The sequence below is a fragment of the Hyla sarda genome, unplaced genomic scaffold (genome assembly GCF_029499605.1).
Source record: "Hyla sarda isolate aHylSar1 unplaced genomic scaffold, aHylSar1.hap1 scaffold_994, whole genome shotgun sequence".
NCBI lineage: Eukaryota > Metazoa > Chordata > Amphibia > Anura > Hylidae > Hyla > Hyla sarda.
In genome coordinates this window covers 86,540-106,162 of record NW_026611025.1, presented here as the reverse complement: position 1 = coordinate 106,162, position 19,623 = coordinate 86,540, and the positions used below count along the sequence as shown (strand labels likewise).

General features: G+C 45.6%; 6 non-coding genes and 1 pseudogene across 6 annotated transcripts; all 7 read left to right on the top strand.

Moving 5' to 3' along the window:
* Positions 1 to 331: 331 nt before the first annotated feature.
* LOC130351749 (U2 spliceosomal RNA) lies at positions 332 to 522 on the top strand. The gene has a single exon (XR_008888312.1). It is a non-coding gene; the product is annotated as a U2 spliceosomal RNA (small nuclear RNA).
* A 2,079-nt stretch (positions 523 to 2,601) lies between these two features.
* On the top strand, positions 2,602 to 2,792 carry LOC130351748 (U2 spliceosomal RNA). The gene has a single exon (XR_008888311.1). It is a non-coding gene; the product is annotated as a U2 spliceosomal RNA (small nuclear RNA).
* A 2,084-nt stretch (positions 2,793 to 4,876) lies between these two features.
* On the top strand, positions 4,877 to 5,067 carry LOC130351747 (U2 spliceosomal RNA). Its single transcript, XR_008888310.1, has one exon. It is a non-coding gene; the product is annotated as a U2 spliceosomal RNA (small nuclear RNA).
* A 2,084-nt stretch (positions 5,068 to 7,151) lies between these two features.
* LOC130351746 (U2 spliceosomal RNA) lies at positions 7,152 to 7,342 on the top strand. The gene has a single exon (XR_008888309.1). It is a non-coding gene; the product is annotated as a U2 spliceosomal RNA (small nuclear RNA).
* A 7,179-nt stretch (positions 7,343 to 14,521) lies between these two features.
* Positions 14,522 to 14,713, top strand: LOC130351766 (U2 spliceosomal RNA). The gene has a single exon (XR_008888326.1). It is a non-coding gene; the product is annotated as a U2 spliceosomal RNA (small nuclear RNA).
* Positions 14,714 to 16,808: 2,095 nt separating this feature from the next.
* Positions 16,809 to 16,999, top strand: LOC130351744 (U2 spliceosomal RNA). The gene has a single exon (XR_008888307.1). It is a non-coding gene; the product is annotated as a U2 spliceosomal RNA (small nuclear RNA).
* Positions 17,000 to 19,084: 2,085 nt separating this feature from the next.
* Positions 19,085 to 19,244, top strand: LOC130351719 (U2 spliceosomal RNA; annotated as a pseudogene).
* The last annotated feature ends 379 nt before the right edge of the window (positions 19,245 to 19,623 follow it).

Here is a 19,623-nt window from a genome sequence, read left to right as displayed (position 1 = left end):
CATCTGCAGGCAACAAAGGTAGGTGTGTGCTTGTGTGTGTGTTTCCTATGCAGATCCTAAGCCCAGTGTCACATGCAAGTAGGAGGAGTAAGAAGGGTTCCTGGCAAATCCGGGTTATGGATTGCATTTAAAAAGGCCCCGTGGGAGTGCAATGGGCCCCTGTCTTGCTGCTTAGCAATAATGGTATGGGTTTAGGTTCTGCTGTGTGTACTGGTGGTTGACTGCCCCCCAGCCCAGAGTGTGCATGGAAAATTGTCTGGCAGCCTCCCTGACAGCAAGCAGTGATAGTGCCCATGAAGGGGACCTTGTTGGGCCCGCCCCTTTCACGGTTATCGCTTCTCGGCCTTTTGGCTAAGATCAAGTGTAGTATCTGTTCTTATCAGTTTAATATCTGATACGTCCCCTATCTGGGGACCATATATTAAATGGATTTTTGAGAACGGGGGCCGATTTCGAAGCTTGCTTCCGTCGCCCTATGCATTGACCCGATATGGCAGTATCTTCGGGTACAGTGCACCACCCCCTTACAGGGTTAAAAAGAAAGATTCCTACTTTCATTGCTACCTGCTTGCTGGCTAGCCAGCTAGCCAGCCCTGTGGGCCTTGCTGCTGCAGCCAAAAAACAAAAGGTGGTGCTGCTGCTGCTGCTTCTGCTGCTTCTGCTTGTGTCTGGCCGCTGTTGGAGCGTCCAGGCACAGGACTTCTGCTGCTGCTGACTAAATGGCCTCCTTAATTGGATCATTTGAGTAGCCAGCACACCTGTGCAGGTAGGGCATGACATGATAGGCAGCTGCCTTGATAGCGGGTGGGTGCTGAATGTTCCTAATTGACAAAATAAGATTAATGCTTATGAAGAAATATAAAATCTCATCCCTTCCCCAATATCGCGCCACACCCCTACCCCTTAATTCCCTGGTTGAACTTGATGGACATATGTCTTTTTTCGACCGTACTAACTATGTAACTATGTAACATAACATGGGGGGGGGGGGGGGGGGTCTCCTGGCTGTTCACACAGGTGTGTCATTGCTGTACATTGACCATGCATTGCTTCTGTGGTATTGCAAAGGCAAAGACAAATGCTTCCAGCCATCCATTGCACTAATGGATTGGTCATCAGCTGGCTGTCTATGTCCCGCATCAATATAGACCAAAGTACAGAGGGTTAGGCTATGCTATTGTGCACCTACCTGATGCATCAGAAGGTGCGAGGCCCTTGCTAAATTCTGTGCACAGACTTTGAGATCTATACTTTAGACTGTATCTAAACCTGCTCCAACATGGACTGACATTCTGGCCTACTTTCAGCCGATGCGACTTGTCTGTCGCTGAACAGTCGCTTTTTATGTATTCAGCACCTATGTATAATGTTGTAAAAATGCTCTAGAAGCTAAAGTCGCAGAAATGTCACACATATTTGGCCTGCAACTTTCTGTGCGACAAATTCAGACAGGAAAAATCAGTATAAATCCTTAGAAAATTATCCCCCAGTGTCTCCATCTGCTGGCGGTATTGAATAAGCATTGCTGCACTGATGGGGTATGCATTAGACGAAAAAAAAGAAGAAAAAGAAGAATAATACGCCCAGAAAAGAGGCGAAAAGGAGAAAAACGTAAAAAAACGTGAAAAAAAAGTAAGAGGAAGAGAAGGGAAAAAAAGGTGGAAATGGGTTTAAAAGTGATTTCGGCGGAGAAATATATATATATATATATATATATATATATATATACGCGCACACACACACATATATATAAACGTATTCTCCGTTGAGATATTGCAGCCGCTGCTGTGTCCAGGCCCAGGAGCCTTAGCACTGTGCTGTGATGTCACTCAATACCACTGACATCACTAGGTGTAAACAACATCTCTCCTTTGCTGTGTATGTGACTATGGAGCTGTTTGGTGATGTCGTCTATTATGGCCTTCATAGAAGCAACAGGAGATTGTTGCATCCATCTAGAACCCTCAGAACTACAGTGCTATGATGTCACTCACTTCCACAGGCCTTGCAGAGTGTAAACAACAACAACCCAGCTTTGTTGTGTATGTAACCATAGGGATTTGTGATGTCACCTAGAACCTTCACAGCAGCGACAGCTTTATGAGGAGCATCAGCACTGCTCTGCCTGAGCAGAACCATCACCGCCATAGGTTGTCAAATAACCCGGATTTAACCCACACAGGTAAGTCCAATGGGGTGCAGGCATGTCCTCTATGCTTACAGCTTCCCGTGGGTGTTGGTTTGATACCGTTTGGGGACAGCCAAGGAGGCATCTGCAGGCAACAAAGGTAGGTGTGTGCTTGTGTGTGTGTTTCCTATGCAGATCCTAAGCCCAGTGTCACATGCAAGTAGGAGGAGTAAGAAGGGTTCCTGGCAAATCCGGGTTATGGATTGCATTTAAAAAGGCCCCGTGGGAGTGCAATGGGCCCCTGTCTTGCTGCTTAGCAATAATGGTATGGGTTTAGGTTCTGCTGTGTGTACTGGTGGTTGACTGCCCCCCAGCCCAGAGTGTGCATGGAAAATTGTCTGGCAGCCTCCCTGACAGCAAGCAGTGATAGTGCCCATGAAGGGGACCTTGTTGGGCCCGCCCCTTTCACGGTTATCGCTTCTCGGCCTTTTGGCTAAGATCAAGTGTAGTATCTGTTCTTATCAGTTTAATATCTGATACGTCCCCTATCTGGGGACCATATATTAAATGGATTTTTGAGAACGGGGGCCGATTTCGAAGCTTGCTTCCGTCGCCCTATGCATTGACCCGATATGGCAGTATCTTCGGGTACAGTGCACCACCCCCTTACAGGGTTAAAAAGAAAGATTCCTACTTTCATTGCTACCTGCTTGCTGGCTAGCCAGCTAGCCAGCCCTGTGGGCCTTGCTGCTGCAGCCAAAAAACAAAAGGTGGTGCTGCTGCTGCTGCTTCTGCTGCTTCTGCTTGTGTCTGGCCGCTGTTGGAGCGTCCAGGCACAGGACTTCTGCTGCTGCTGACTAAATGGCCTCCTTAATTGGATCATTTGAGTAGCCAGCACACCTGTGCAGGTAGGGCATGACATGATAGGCAGCTGCCTTGATAGCGGGTGGGTGCTGAATGTTCCTAATTGACAAAATAAGATTAATGCTTATGAAGAAATATAAAATCTCATCCCTTCCCCAATATCGCGCCACACCCCTACCCCTTAATTCCCTGGTTGAACTTGATGGACATATGTCTTTTTTCGACCGTACTAACTATGTAACTATGTAACATAACATGGGGGGGGGGGGGGGGGTCTCCTGGCTGTTCACACAGGTGTGTCATTGCTGTACATTGACCATGCATTGCTTCTGTGGTATTGCAAAGGCAAAGACAAATGCTTCCAGCCATCCATTGCACTAATGGATTGGTCATCAGCTGGCTGTCTATGTCCCGCATCAATATAGACCAAAGTACAGAGGGTTAGGCTATGCTATTGTGCACCTACCTGATGCATCAGAAGGTGCGAGGCCCTTGCTAAATTCTGTGCACAGACTTTGAGATCTATACTTTAGACTGTATCTAAACCTGCTCCAACATGGACTGACATTCTGGCCTACTTTCAGCCGATGCGACTTGTCTGTCGCTGAACAGTCGCTTTTTATGTATTCAGCACCTATGTATAATGTTGTAAAAATGCTCTAGAAGCTAAAGTCGCAGAAATGTCACACATATTTGGCCTGCAACTTTCTGTGCGACAAATTCAGACAGGAAAAATCAGTATAAATCCTTAGAAAATTATCCCCCAGTGTCTCCATCTGCTGGCGGTATTGAATAAGCATTGCTGCACTGATGGGGTATGCATTAGACGAAAAAAAAGAAGAAAAAGAAGAATAATACGCCCAGAAAAGAGGCGAAAAGGAGAAAAACGTAAAAGAACGTGAAAAAAAAGTAAGAGGAAGAGAAGGGAAAAAAAGGTGGAAATGGGTTTAAAAGTGATTTCGGCGGAGAAATATATATATATATATATATATATATATATATATATATATACGCGCACACACACACATATATATAAACGTATTCTCCGTTGAGATATTGCAGCCGCTGCTGTGTCCAGGCCCAGGAGCCTTAGCACTGTGCTGTGATGTCACTCAATACCACTGACATCACTAGGTGTAAACAACATCTCTCCTTTGCTGTGTATGTGACTATGGAGCTGTTTGGTGATGTCGTCTATTATGGCCTTCATAGAAGCAACAGGAGATTGTTGCATCCATCTAGAACCCTCAGAACTACAGTGCTATGATGTCACTCACTTCCACAGGCCTTGCAGAGTGTAAACAACAACAACCCAGCTTTGTTGTGTATGTAACCATAGGGATTTGTGATGTCACCTAGAACCTTCACAGCAGCGACAGCTTTATGAGGAGCATCAGCACTGCTCTGCCTGAGCAGAACCATCACCGCCATAGGTTGTCAAATAACCCGGATTTAACCCACACAGGTAAGTCCAATGGGGTGCAGGCATGTCCTCTATGCTTACAGCTTCCCGTGGGTGTTGGTTTGATACCGTTTGGGGACAGCCAAGGAGGCATCTGCAGGCAACAAAGGTAGGTGTGTGCTTGTGTGTGTGTTTCCTATGCAGATCCTAAGCCCAGTGTCACATGCAAGTAGGAGGAGTAAGAAGGGTTCCTGGCAAATCCGGGTTATGGATTGCATTTAAAAAGGCCCCGTGGGAGTGCAATGGGCCCCTGTCTTGCTGCTTAGCAATAATGGTATGGGTTTAGGTTCTGCTGTGTGTACTGGTGGTTGACTGCCCCCCAGCCCAGAGTGTGCATGGAAAATTGTCTGGCAGCCTCCCTGACAGCAAGCAGTGATAGTGCCCATGAAGGGGACCTTGTTGGGCCCGCCCCTTTCACGGTTATCGCTTCTCGGCCTTTTGGCTAAGATCAAGTGTAGTATCTGTTCTTATCAGTTTAATATCTGATACGTCCCCTATCTGGGGACCATATATTAAATGGATTTTTGAGAACGGGGGCCGATTTCGAAGCTTGCTTCCGTCGCCCTATGCATTGACCCGATATGGCAGTATCTTCGGGTACAGTGCACCACCCCCTTACAGGGTTAAAAAGAAAGATTCCTACTTTCATTGCTACCTGCTTGCTGGCTAGCCAGCTAGCCAGCCCTGTGGGCCTTGCTGCTGCAGCCAAAAAACAAAAGGTGGTGCTGCTGCTGCTGCTTCTGCTGCTTCTGCTTGTGTCTGGCCGCTGTTGGAGCGTCCAGGCACAGGACTTCTGCTGCTGCTGACTAAATGGCCTCCTTAATTGGATCATTTGAGTAGCCAGCACACCTGTGCAGGTAGGGCATGACATGATAGGCAGCTGCCTTGATAGCGGGTGGGTGCTGAATGTTCCTAATTGACAAAATAAGATTAATGCTTATGAAGAAATATAAAATCTCATCCCTTCCCCAATATCGCGCCACACCCCTACCCCTTAATTCCCTGGTTGAACTTGATGGACATATGTCTTTTTTCGACCGTACTAACTATGTAACTATGTAACATAACATGGGGGGGGGTCTCCTGGCTGTTCACACAGGTGTGACATTGCTGTACATTGACCATGCATTGCTTCTGTGGTATTGCAAAGGCAAAGACAAATGCTTCCAGCCATCCATTGCACTAATGGATTGGTCATCAGCTGGCTGTCTATGTCCCGCATCAATATAGACCAAAGTACAGAGGGTTAGGCTATGCTATTGTGCACCTACCTGATGCATCAGAAGGTGCGAGGCCCTTGCTAAATTCTGTGCACAGACTTTGAGATCTATACTTTAGACTGTATCTAAACCTGCTCCAACATGGACTGACATTCTGGCCTACTTTCAGCCGATGCGACTTGTCTGTCGCTGAACAGTCGCTTTTTATGTATTCAGCACCTATGTATAATGTTGTAAAAATGCTCTAGAAGCTAAAGTCGCAGAAATGTCACACATATTTGGCCTGCAACTTTCTGTGCGACAAATTCAGACAGGAAAAATCAGTATAAATCCTTAGAAAATTATCCCCCAGTGTCTCCATCTGCTGGCGGTATTGAATAAGCATTGCTGCACTGATGGGGTATGCATTAGACGAAAAAAAAGAAGAAAAAGAAGAATAATACGCCCAGAAAAGAGGCGAAAAGGAGAAAAACGTAAAAAAACGTGAAAAAAAAGTAAGAGGAAGAGAAGGGAAAAAAAGGTGGAAATGGGTTTAAAAGTGATTTCGGCGGAGAAATATATATATATATATATATATATATATATATATATATATATATATATACGCGCACACACACACATATATATAAACGTATTCTCCGTTGAGATATTGCAGCCGCTGCTGTGTCCAGGCCCAGGAGCCTTAGCACTGTGCTGTGATGTCACTCAATACCACTGACATCACTAGGTGTAAACAACATCTCTCCTTTGCTGTGTATGTGACTATGGAGCTGTTTGGTGATGTCGTCTATTATGGCCTTCATAGAAGCAACAGGAGATTGTTGCATCCATCTAGAACCCTCAGAACTACAGTGCTATGATGTCACTCACTTCCACAGGCCTTGCAGAGTGTAAACAACAACAACCCAGCTTTGTTGTGTATGTAACCATAGGGATTTGTGATGTCACCTAGAACCTTCACAGCAGCGACAGCTTTATGAGGAGCATCAGCACTGCTCTGCCTGAGCAGAACCATCACCGCCATAGGTTGTCAAATAACCCGGATTTAACCCACACAGGTAAGTCCAATGGGGTGCAGGCATGTCCTCTATGCTTACAGCTTCCCGTGGGTGTTGGTTTGATACCGTTTGGGGACAGCCAAGGAGGCATCTGCAGGCAACAAAGGTAGGTGTGTGCTTGTGTGTGTGTTTCCTATGCAGATCCTAAGCCCAGTGTCACATGCAAGTAGGAGGAGTAAGAAGGGTTCCTGGCAAATCCGGGTTATGGATTGCATTTAAAAAGGCCCCGTGGGAGTGCAATGGGCCCCTGTCTTGCTGCTTAGCAATAATGGTATGGGTTTAGGTTCTGCTGTGTGTACTGGTGGTTGACTGCCCCCCAGCCCAGAGTGTGCATGGAAAATTGTCTGGCAGCCTCCCTGACAGCAAGCAGTGATAGTGCCCATGAAGGGGACCTTGTTGGGCCCGCCCCTTTCACGGTTATCGCTTCTCGGCCTTTTGGCTAAGATCAAGTGTAGTATCTGTTCTTATCAGTTTAATATCTGATACGTCCCCTATCTGGGGACCATATATTAAATGGATTTTTGAGAACGGGGGCCGATTTCGAAGCTTGCTTCCGTCGCCCTATGCATTGACCCGATATGGCAGTATCTTCGGGTACAGTGCACCACCCCCTTACAGGGTTAAAAAGAAAGATTCCTACTTTCATTGCTACCTGCTTGCTGGCTAGCCAGCTAGCCAGCCCTGTGGGCCTTGCTGCTGCAGCCAAAAAACAAAAGGTGGTGCTGCTGCTGCTGCTTCTGCTGCTTCTGCTTGTGTCTGGCCGCTGTTGGAGCGTCCAGGCACAGGACTTCTGCTGCTGCTGACTAAATGGCCTCCTTAATTGGATCATTTGAGTAGCCAGCACACCTGTGCAGGTAGGGCATGACATGATAGGCAGCTGCCTTGATAGCGGGTGGGTGCTGAATGTTCCTAATTGACAAAATAAGATTAATGCTTATGAAGAAATATAAAATCTCATCCCTTCCCCAATATCGCGCCACACCCCTACCCCTTAATTCCCTGGTTGAACTTGATGGACATATGTCTTTTTTCGACCGTACTAACTATGTAACTATGTAACATAACATGGGGGGGGGGGGGGGTCTCCTGGCTGTTCACACAGGTGTGTCATTGCTGTACATTGACCATGCATTGCTTCTGTGGTATTGCAAAGGCAAAGACAAATGCTTCCAGCCATCCATTGCACTAATGGATTGGTCATCAGCTGGCTGTCTATGTCCCGCATCAATATAGACCAAAGTACAGAGGGTTAGGCTATGCTATTGTGCACCTACCTGATGCATCAGAAGGTGCGAGGCCCTTGCTAAATTCTGTGCACAGACTTTGAGATCTATACTTTAGACTGTATCTAAACCTGCTCCAACATGGACTGACATTCTGGCCTACTTTCAGCCGATGCGACTTGTCTGTCGCTGAACAGTCGCTTTTTATGTATTCAGCACCTATGTATAATGTTGTAAAAATGCTCTAGAAGCTAAAGTCGCAGAAATGTCACACATATTTGGCCTGCAACTTTCTGTGCGACAAATTCAGACAGGAAAAATCAGTATAAATCCTTAGAAAATTATCCCCCAGTGTCTCCATCTGCTGGCGGTATTGAATAAGCATTGCTGCACTGATGGGGTATGCATTAGACGAAAAAAAAGAAGAAAAAGAAGAATAATACGCCCAGAAAAGAGGCGAAAAGGAGAAAAACGTAAAAAAACGTGAAAAAAAAGAAAGAGGAAGAGAAGGGAAAAAAAGGTGGAAATGGGTTTAAAAGTGATTTCGGCGGAGAAATATATATATATATATATATATATATATATATATATATATACGCGCACACACACACATATATATAAACGTATTCTCCGTTGAGATATTGCAGCCGCTGCTGTGTCCAGGCCCAGGAGCCTTAGCACTGTGCTGTGATGTCACTCAATACCACTGACATCACTAGGTGTAAACAACATCTCTCCTTTGCTGTGTATGTGACTATGGAGCTGTTTGGTGATGTCGTCTATTATGGCCTTCATAGAAGCAACAGGAGATTGTTGCATCCATCTAGAACCCTCAGAACTACAGTGCTATGATGTCACTCACTTCCACAGGCCTTGCAGAGTGTAAACAACAACAACCCAGCTTTGTTGTGTATGTAACCATAGGGATTTGTGATGTCACCTAGAACCTTCACAGCAGCGACAGCTTTATGAGGAGCATCAGCACTGCTCTGCCTGAGCAGAACCATCACCGCCATAGGTTGTCAAATAACCCGGATTTAACCCACACAGGTAAGTCCAATGGGGTGCAGGCATGTCCTCTATGCTTACAGCTTCCCGTGGGTGTTGGTTTGATACCGTTTGGGGACAGCCAAGGAGGCATCTGCAGGCAACAAAGGTAGGTGTGTGCTTGTGTGTGTGTTTCCTATGCAGATCCTAAGCCCAGTGTCACATGCAAGTAGGAGGAGTAAGAAGGGTTCCTGGCAAATCCGGGTTATGGATTGCATTTAAAAAGGCCCCGTGGGAGTGCAATGGGCCCCTGTCTTGCTGCTTAGCAATAATGGTATGGGTTTAGGTTCTGCTGTGTGTACTGGTGGTTGACTGCCCCCCAGCCCAGAGTGTGCATGGAAAATTGTCTGGCAGCCTCCCTGACAGCAAGCAGTGATAGTGCCCATGAAGGGGACCTTGTTGGGCCCGCCCCTTTCACGGTTATCGCTTCTCGGCCTTTTGGCTAAGATCAAGTGTCTTGCCCTAAGGTATTCGGGTACCCCTCTCCTCGGCCTTGTGGGATCGCCCAGGTTTATTGCCTGGGCTTCACCCACCTGCTGCTATTGGGGAGAGGGCTTAGTCCCAGGATAACGGGAAGGTGATCATCGGAGGACGGGTCTGCCGGAGAGGATGGCTAATGCGCCGAACGCTCCTAATACAGTACGGCTGTTTATCGAGGAGGAAAAGAGGAGTGCCTACGGGATTTTGCATGTCCAGCAGAAGGTCGTGGAGGGAGTGCTGAGGATGCCGCATGCTTCCATCTTCTGTGTCCAGGTCTTTCCCAGCCAAGGATTCTTTGACGTGACCTTCTACAACCTGGATGATCTCCGTACCTGTCTCTACCGGAGTAAGGAGAATGCTTCTCACCCTGACCTACAAGGGATCCGATTCATTTCCTGCGAGGCTCGGCCTAAGAAAATTCCAGTGGTAGTGCATATGTACAACCCTTTTGTGCGGGATGAGGAGATCCAGACCTTTCTAAGAAGGTATTGTGTGTCTGTTTCTGGTGCGGAGAGGAAAAATAACATCCTGGGGACTTTCACAGGCATGAGACGTTTTTGGGTGGAGTTTAGGCCTGCCCCCGAGGGTGGTGCTGAAGGTTTTTGTCACCCCCCGCAGAACTTTGCGATAGGGAACAACAGGGGGTTTCTGCACTACCCGGGGATGCCAAGTTTTTGCCGGGACTGTTTTTGCTTTGGTCATACCAGAGAGAACTGTACAACCGGGCAAGTTTGCAGGAACTGCCACAAGCCTGATCACCGCACTGCAGACTGTCCCGAGAAACGCAAGTGTCATTTCTGTGGTTCTTCGGATCACCTGGCTAGGAGTTGCCCCACTTACCAGTCCGGGGCACCCCGATCATATGCAATGGCTCTTCGAGGTGGGACAGTTCCTGAGGACTCCAATGCTGCCAGGGCAGGCGATGCAGAGGTTAGCGTGCTGACCAGTGAAGCAGAGTCTGCCCCTGTTTTTCCTTCCATTTCTAGGTCTGTTCCGGATGCTTTGGTGGCAGAGGGGGAGAAGGCGGAGTCTGTTTCGGAGGCATCTGTTTCGGAGGCCTCTGATCCCCCAGAGGAGATGACTGTGGACAAAGAATCCTTGAAGAGAAAGATGCCGGTGGAAGAATCGGAGGATGACTGTCCGACTCCTCAGAGTCAAAGGATTGAGGACTTTCCTAGCCCGGGAAGGGAGGAGGCAGGTGGAGGGTCGTCATGTCAGATTGATTCTGACTCCTCTTTATCCTCCCTGGGCACAGGTTATTTGGAGGAATGTCAGGTCAAAAAATTGACAAAGACTCTTAAGTTTAAGGAAGGGGAGGCAAAAAATAAGGGTAGAGGTCGGGGAAAGGCTAGGCCTCCTTTTGATAATGCTTGATTTTGTATTTCCTTTTTTTCCTTCAAATGTTTGAATGAGTTTAACAATTGGTTCTCTAAATGTCCGCAGTATTAGATCTTTAGAAAGGAGATCCGCCATTTTTGATTTACTTTCTGGATATTCTTTTGATGTTTTAGGTCTCCAGGAGTGCTGCTTGGATGGGGAGCCAAATATCTCCTGGCCTTATGGGCAATCGGTATGGTCTGGTTCAATGGAACGTAATTCGGGGGTGGGGATTTTGTTCAAAAGTAATGAGTTTGTTGTTAAAAAAGTTGTCCATATTGTTCCGGGTAGGGTATTATTAGTGCATTTTATTTTCAGGGGTTTCACATATAAAGTAATTAATGTTTATGCTCCAACTGGGAGGAAGGAAAGAGGGGAGGTGTTTGAGAAATTATATTTCTTTTTGAGTGGGAGGGATGATGTGTTCCTTATAGGGGATTTCAATTGTATAATAACAGAGGGGGATAGGAGTAGTACTACGGTGGGTGGTGGGTCTGGTTTAGACAGTACTAGTAAGCAGCTTAAAGAGATTGTAAATTTATTTGGGTTAAAGGATTCCTTTGTTGCCCATAATGATGGTACTATCGGTTATACATATTTTTCTAACAATACAAGTTCGCGTATTGATTTCATTTTTGTCTCAAAACTAATGTCTGTTTCTAATTTCAGACGGAGGAGGTTACCGTTCACGGATCATGCCTGGATTGAGTGTGTGGTAAAAGGTGGTGGTGTAAGTGAGTATGGAAAGGGTGTTTGGAAGTTGAATGTGTCTTTATTGGATAATGAATGTGTATTACAAGAATATAGGGAGCGTTTTGATGGATGGGTGTTGAGGAAGGATGCATTTTATAGTGTGGTTGAGTGGTGGGAGTGGGTGAAGTTAGAGACTAAAAGGTTTTTTATTAAAAAAGGGTGTGAGAAAGGGAGGAAAGATAGAGAAGAGTATGAGAGATGGCAAAGAAGGTTAGAGTATTTGTATGAATTGAGGCGTTTGGGGATGAGTGTTGAGAAGGAGATTGAGGAAGCTCGTGGAAGTGTGAATGAGTGTCTGGAGAGGAATGGAAGGAAGATTATTGCACAGGCTAGGGTTGAAGTGAAAGAGAAGGATGAGAAATGTAGCAAATTTTTCTTTAAAAAGGCATTCAGTAAAAAAACTGAGATGATGAGTGTTTTTAAGAATGATGGGGTAGAGGTCTTTGGTAAGGATGAGGTGTTAGAGGAAGTGTGGAAGTTTTATTCTGATTTATTCACGGAGAAGGAGCGGGACGTGACTCTAGAGGAGGAATGTTTGGGATATGTGGATAAGCGTTTGGATGAAATTGATGGGTTCTTTATGGAAGAGGATGTGAGGAAGAGTGAGGTGGAGGATGCTGTGAATGGGATGAAGAAAGGAAAGGTGGCAGGGAGTGATGGATTGCCTGTGGAATTTTATCTTGTGTTTTGGGATATGTTAGGGGATTATGTATGGGAGGTGTGTAAGGAAGTACTTAGGAGAGGGAAGTTATCTAAAAGTATGAGTGAGAGTGTGACTGTGTTATTGTTTAAAAAAGGGGATAAGAGGGATCTTAAAAATTGGAGGCCTATAGCGCTCTTGAATTGTGATTACAAAATTATTGCTAAAGTTATTGCGAATAGGTTAAAGGATGTGATTGATTGTATGGTAGGTGAGGAGCAAATGTGTGCAGTGCCTGACCGTAGGATTTCTGAATGTCTGTTAGGTCTGAGGGATGTATTGTGGGACTGTAAAACTAGGAAGCAAGGTGTGGCTGTTGTTACGGTGGATTTTGAAAAAGCGTATGATAGGGTGGTGCATGATTTATTGTTTAGGGTTTTGAGGAGGATGAATGTGCCGGACAGAATGGTGAAGTGGATTGAATGTTTGTATAGGGACATTTATAGTAAGATTCAGGTCAATGGTTTTCTGAGTAGGGAGGTGAGTATAAAATCTGGAGTGCGGCAGGGGTGTCCCCTGTCGCCAATTCTTTTTATTTGTATGATTGAGCCTTTGTTGGGGATGATTAGGAGAGATAAGGTGATGCGGGGTATAGAAATACCTGGTAGTCATGGGAAGGATATGCGAGTGATTGGTTACATGGATGATGTTACTGTTGTATGTAAGTCAATGGCAGGGGTAAGGCGTGCTAAGTTATTGATTGAGTGTTTCTGTTTAATGAGTGGGTTTAAGCTTAATGTTGGGAAGAGTGGTTGTAAATTTTTTGAGGGGTGGGGAGAGAGTGGGTTGTGCGAGTGGCCTGTGAGAGAGGGTGGTGTGGAAGTGCTTGGGGTGGTGTTTGATAATGATTTGTATGGGAAAGAAAGTTGGGAGAGGGTTTTGGGGAGGGTGGGGAATAAAATAAACTTCTGGTCTTTAAGGACTTTATCGATTGAGGGAAGGATTCTGGTTATTAAAGCTGTTATAATTCCTATTTTGCTTTATGTTAATTATGTGTTTCCTCCACCGGATAGGTGTCTGGCAAGAATTATCAGGCAGATCTTTGTTTTCTTATGGAATTCAAGGATGGAGAAATTGAGTCGTGGGAAGGTGGTGAAAAGCAGAATGCATGGTGGGAAAGGAATGATGAATGTGGAAGTGTTCCTGGCTGTGAAGTATGTCAGTTTTTGTCTCGCTGTAAGTAAGAAGGAATGTGTGTTTGGGTGCATGGTAAGGTATTTGGCTGGTAATGTGTTGTTGAAATATAAGCTAATGGAAAGGGACTTAAGGGTACCTGTAAGTTTTGAGGTTCCTTGGTTCTATCAGAGAATAGGGCGGTGTGTCAGGAAAAATAATCTGGAATGTGTGACTGAATGGAATGATAGTAAGAAGGTGATGAAAGTGTTGGAGCAGAGAGAAACAGTGGAATGTGTGGGAGGTCTGTCTGAGAAGGATTGTAAGGTAGTGTGGAAAAATGTCAGTCACAAGGAACTGACAAATAAACAAAAGGACTTGTCTTGGATGTTAGCTCATGGGTGTCTGCCAACAAGGGAATTTCAGAGGAGAAGGAGATTGGTAGACAGTGAAGTGTGTCCCAGGGATGGTTGCGGTGGATGTGAGAATTATGTACATGTGTTTTGGGAGTGTGGTTATGCGAAGTCTGTGTGGAGAAGAATGTCTGGTCTAATTAAAAATGTTACTGGAATTGAAATCTTATCCTTTAATATGATGATGTTTGGTTTGTGTGCAGTGGAGAGAGAGAAGGCAAGAGTGTTATGGTTCATAGTAAATTGTGTAAAAGAGGTTCTGTGGGATGTAAGGAATATTAGGATTTTCAATCAAACTGAAGTAAGTGTGAAGGAGTGTCTGGGCATGATCCGTGGTAAAATTTACCTTTACGTATTATGTGATAGGAAAAACTATGGTTCTGATGATGCAGAGGGGATCTGGAAACACAAAAAATGGAAGCACTGGTTATGAGTGTATTCTTATTTGTCTTTCTTTTTCTTTTCTTACAGATTATATCCTGATATGAAGGGACAGTTGGAGGGACAGAATCCGCTGCAATTTATTTTTTCTGAGGGAAAGTCATGAAGGGAAAGCTTTTTGTTATATGTACATGTAAAGACATGCTTCCTGTATATATTGTATATGTCAAATATGTGTTATTCATGTGTTTTCAGATGAATATGTAATTTTTTGAATGATTTACTTGGTTATGTATTGTATATTTCCTTTTCAATAAAAAAAAAAAAAAAAAAAAAAAAAATCTGTTCTTATCAGTTTAATATCTGATACGTCCCCTATCTGGGGACCATATATTAAATGGATTTTTGAGAACGGGGGCCGATTTCGAAGCTTGCTTCCGTCGCCCTATGCATTGACCCGATATGGCAGTATCTTCGGGTACAGTGCACCACCCCCTTACAGGGTTAAAAAGAAAGATTCCTACTTTCATTGCTACCTGCTTGCTGGCTAGCCAGCTAGCCAGCCCTGTGGGCCTTGCTGCTGCAGCCAAAAAACAAAAGGTGGTGCTGCTTCTGCTGCTTCTGCTTGTGTCTGGCCGCTGTTGGAGCGTCCAGGCACAGGACTTCTGCTGCTGCTGACTAAATGGCCTCCTTAATTGGATCATTTGAGTAGCCAGCACACCTGTGCAGGTAGGGCATGACATGATAGGCAGCTGCCTTGATAGCGGGTGGGTGCTGAATGTTCCTAATTGACAAAATAAGATTAATGCTTATGAAGAAATATAAAATCTCATCCCTTCCCCAATATCGCGCCACACCCCTACCCCTTAATTCCCTGGTTGAACTTGATGGACATATGTCTTTTTTCGACCGTACTAACTATGTAACTATGTAACATAACATGGGGGGGGGGGGGGGGGGGTCTCCTGGCTGTTCACACAGGTGTGTCATTGCTGTACATTGACCATGCATTGCTTCTGTGGTATTGCAAAGGCAAAGACAAATGCTTCCAGCCATCCATTGCACTAATGGATTGGTCATCAGCTGGCTGTCTATGTCCCGCATCAATATAGACCAAAGTACAGAGGGTTAGGCTATGCTATTGTGCACCTACCTGATGCATCAGAAGGTGCGAGGCCCTTGCTAAATTCTGTGCACAGACTTTGAGATCTATACTTTAGACTGTATCTAAACCTGCTCCAACATGGACTGACATTCTGGCCTACTTTCAGCCGATGCGACTTGTCTGTCGCTGAACAGTCGCTTTTTATGTATTCAGCACCTATGTATAATGTTGTAAAAATGCTCTAGAAGCTAAAGTCGCAGAAATGTCACACATATTTGGCCTGCAACTTTCTGTGCGACAAATTCAGACAGGAAAAATCAGTATAAATCCTTAGAAAATTATCCCCCAGTGTCTCCATCTGCTGGCGGTATTGAATAAGCATTGCTGCACTGATGGGGTATGCATTAGACGAAAAAAAAGAAGAAAAAGAAGAATAATACGCCCAGAAAAGAGGCGAAAAGGAGAAAAACGTAAAAAAACGTGAAAAAAAAGTAAGAGGAAGAGAAGGGAAAAAAAGGTGGAAATGGGTTTAAAAGTGATTTCGGCGGAGAAATATATATATATATATATATATATATATATATATATATATATATATATATATATATATACGCGCACACACACACATATATATAAACGTATTCTCCGTTGAGATATTGCAGCCGCTGCTGTGTCCAGGCCCAGGAGCCTTAGCACTGTGCTGTGATGTCACTCAATACCACTGACATCACTAGGTGTAAACAACATCTCTCCTTTGCTGTGTATGTGACTATGGAGCTGTTTGGTGATGTCGTCTATTATGGCCTTCATAGAAGCAACAGGAGATTGTTGCATCCATCTAGAACCCTCAGAACTACAGTGCTATGATGTCACTCACTTCCACAGGCCTTGCAGAGTGTAAACAACAACAACCCAGCTTTGTTGTGTATGTAACCATAGGGATTTGTGATGTCACCTAGAACCTTCACAGCAGCGACAGCTTTATGAGGAGCATCAGCACTGCTCTGCCTGAGCAGAACCATCACCGCCATAGGTTGTCAAATAACCCGGATTTAACCCACACAGGTAAGTCCAATGGGGTGCAGGCATGTCCTCTATGCTTACAGCTTCCCGTGGGTGTTGGTTTGATACCGTTTGGGGACAGCCAAGGAGGCATCTGCAGGCAACAAAGGTAGGTGTGTGCTTGTGTGTGTGTTTCCTATGCAGATCCTAAGCCCAGTGTCACATGCAAGTAGGAGGAGTAAGAAGGGTTCCTGGCAAATCCGGGTTATGGATTGCATTTAAAAAGGCCCCGTGGGAGTGCAATGGGCCCCTGTCTTGCTGCTTAGCAATAATGGTATGGGTTTAGGTTCTGCTGTGTGTACTGGTGGTTGACTGCCCCCCAGCCCAGAGTGTGCATGGAAAATTGTCTGGCAGCCTCCCTGACAGCAAGCAGTGATAGTGCCCATGAAGGGGACCTTGTTGGGCCCGCCCCTTTCACGGTTATCGCTTCTCGGCCTTTTGGCTAAGATCAAGTGTAGTATCTGTTCTTATCAGTTTAATATCTGATACGTCCCCTATCTGGGGACCATATATTAAATGGATTTTTGAGAACGGGGGCCGATTTCGAAGCTTGCTTCCGTCGCCCTATGCATTGACCCGATATGGCAGTATCTTCGGGTACAGTGCACCACCCCCTTACAGGGTTAAAAAGAAAGATTCCTACTTTCATTGCTACCTGCTTGCTGGCTAGCCAGCTAGCCAGCCCTGTGGGCCTTGCTGCTGCAGCCAAAAAACAAAAGGTGGTGCTGCTGCTGCTGCTTCTGCTGCTTCTGCTTGTGTCTGGCCGCTGTTGGAGCGTCCAGGCACAGGACTTCTGCTGCTGCTGACTAAATGGCCTCCTTAATTGGATCATTTGAGTAGCCAGCACACCTGTGCAGGTAGGGCATGACATGATAGGCAGCTGCCTTGATAGCGGGTGGGTGCTGAATGTTCCTAATTGACAAAATAAGATTAATGCTTATGAAGAAATATAAAATCTCATCCCTTCCCCAATATCGCGCCACACCCCTACCCCTTAATTCCCTGGTTGAACTTGATGGACATATGTCTTTTTTCGACCGTACTAACTATGTAACTATGTAACATAACATGGGGGGGGTCTCCTGGCTGTTCACACAGGTGTGTCATTGCTGTACATTGACCATGCATTGCTTCTGTGGTATTGCAAAGGCAAAGACAAATGCTTCCAGCCATCCATTGCACTAATGGATTGGTCATCAGCTGGCTGTCTATGTCCCGCATCAATATAGACCAAAGTACAGAGGGTTAGGCTATGCTATTGTGCACCTACCTGATGCATCAGAAGGTGCGAGGCCCTTGCTAAATTCTGTGCACAGACTTTGAGATCTATACTTTAGACTGTATCTAAACCTGCTCCAACATGGACTGACATTCTGGCCTACTTTCAGCCGATGCGACTTGTCTGTCGCTGAACAGTCGCTTTTTATGTATTCAGCACCTATGTATAATGTTGTAAAAATGCTCTAGAAGCTAAAGTCGCAGAAATGTCACACATATTTGGCCTGCAACTTTCTGTGCGACAAATTCAGACAGGAAAAATCTGTATAAATCCTTAGAAAATTATCCCCCAGTGTCTCCATCTGCTGGCGGTATTGAATAAGCATTGCTGCACTGATGGGGTATGCATTAGACGAAAAAAAAGAAGAAAAAGAAGAATAATACGCCCAGAAAAGAGGCGAAAAGGAGAAAAACGTAAAAAAACGTGAAAAAAAAGTAAGAGGAAGAGAAGGGAAAAAAAGGTGGAAATGGGTTTAAAAGTGATTTCGGCGGAGAAATATATATATATATATATATATATATATATATATATATATATATATATATACGCGCACACACACACATATATATAAACGTATTCTCCGTTGAGATATTGCAGCCGCTGCTGTGTCCAGGCCCAGGAGCCTTAGCACTGTGCTGTGATGTCACTCAATACCACTGACATCACTAGGTGTAAACAACATCTCTCCTTTGCTGTGTATGTGACTATGGAGCTGTTTGGTGATGTCGTCTATTATGGCCTTCATAGAAGCAACAGGAGATTGTTGCATCCATCTAGAACCCTCAGAACTACAGTGCTATGATGTCACTCACTTCCACAGGCCTTGCAGAGTGTAAACAACAACAACCCAGCTTTGTTGTGTATGTAACCATAGGGATTTGTGATGTCACCTAGAACCTTCACAGCAGCGACAGCTTTATGAGGAGCATCAGCACTGCTCTGCCTGAGCAGAACCATCACCGCCATAGGTTGTCAAATAACCCGGATTTAACCCACACAGGTAAGTCCAATGGGGTGCAGGCATGTCCTCTATGCTTACAGCTTCCCGTGGGTGTTGGTTTGATACCGTTTGGGGACAGCCAAGGAGGCATCTGCAGGCAACAAAGGTAGGTGTGTGCTTGTGTGTGTGTTTCCTATGCAGATCCTAAGCCCAGTGTCACATGCAAGTAGGAGGAGTAAGAAGGGTTCCTGGCAAATCCGGGTTATGGATTGCATTTAAAAAGGCCCCGTGGGAGTGCAATGGGCCCCTGTCTTGCTGCTTAGCAATAATGGTATGGGTTTAGGTTCTGCTGTGTGTACTGGTGGTTGACTGCCCCCCAGCCCAGAGTGTGCATGGAAAATTGTCTGGCAGCCTCCCTGACAGCAAGCAGTGATAGTGCCCATGAAGGGGACCTTGTTGGGCCCGCCCCTTTCACGGTTATCGCTTCTCGGCCTTTTGGCTAAGATCAAGTGTAGTATCTGTTCTTATCAGTTTTCATGCTGGTGGGGATGGGTGCTGCATGGAGGATGCAGGCGTACCGGGGCTTTCCGGGGCTGGTTCTGAGGAATCAGCTCGACGGCTGCCCCGATGTGACCTGTTCCCTCCGGGTCTCGCCATGAGGCTGAGAGGGTCTAGAGCCGAGGTACTTTTGTGCCTCGGGGAGTGGTGACCCCGAGGTGCCGAAACTCACTGGGAGAATAGACTCACTGAGTTGAAGCACGGGCACCATAATCTCTTCACCTTGTGGCACTCACCTCTTGATTCCCGGCCTTCTGGCTAGGATCAGAGAAATTTTTATAGATCCGGCCGGATGTCCGGGCAGTATATCTGCACACATTCACTTATTTATTTCTTTTTTGTCTCACTGTGTCACTTTTTGCGTGTTGTGTGTTCACAGGATTTGTCAGGATGCGGTAGCCCTTCTGGGTGTCCCTCCTGGCGGTCTAGGGGAGGTGTGTGTGGCCATTAGGTTCCGCAC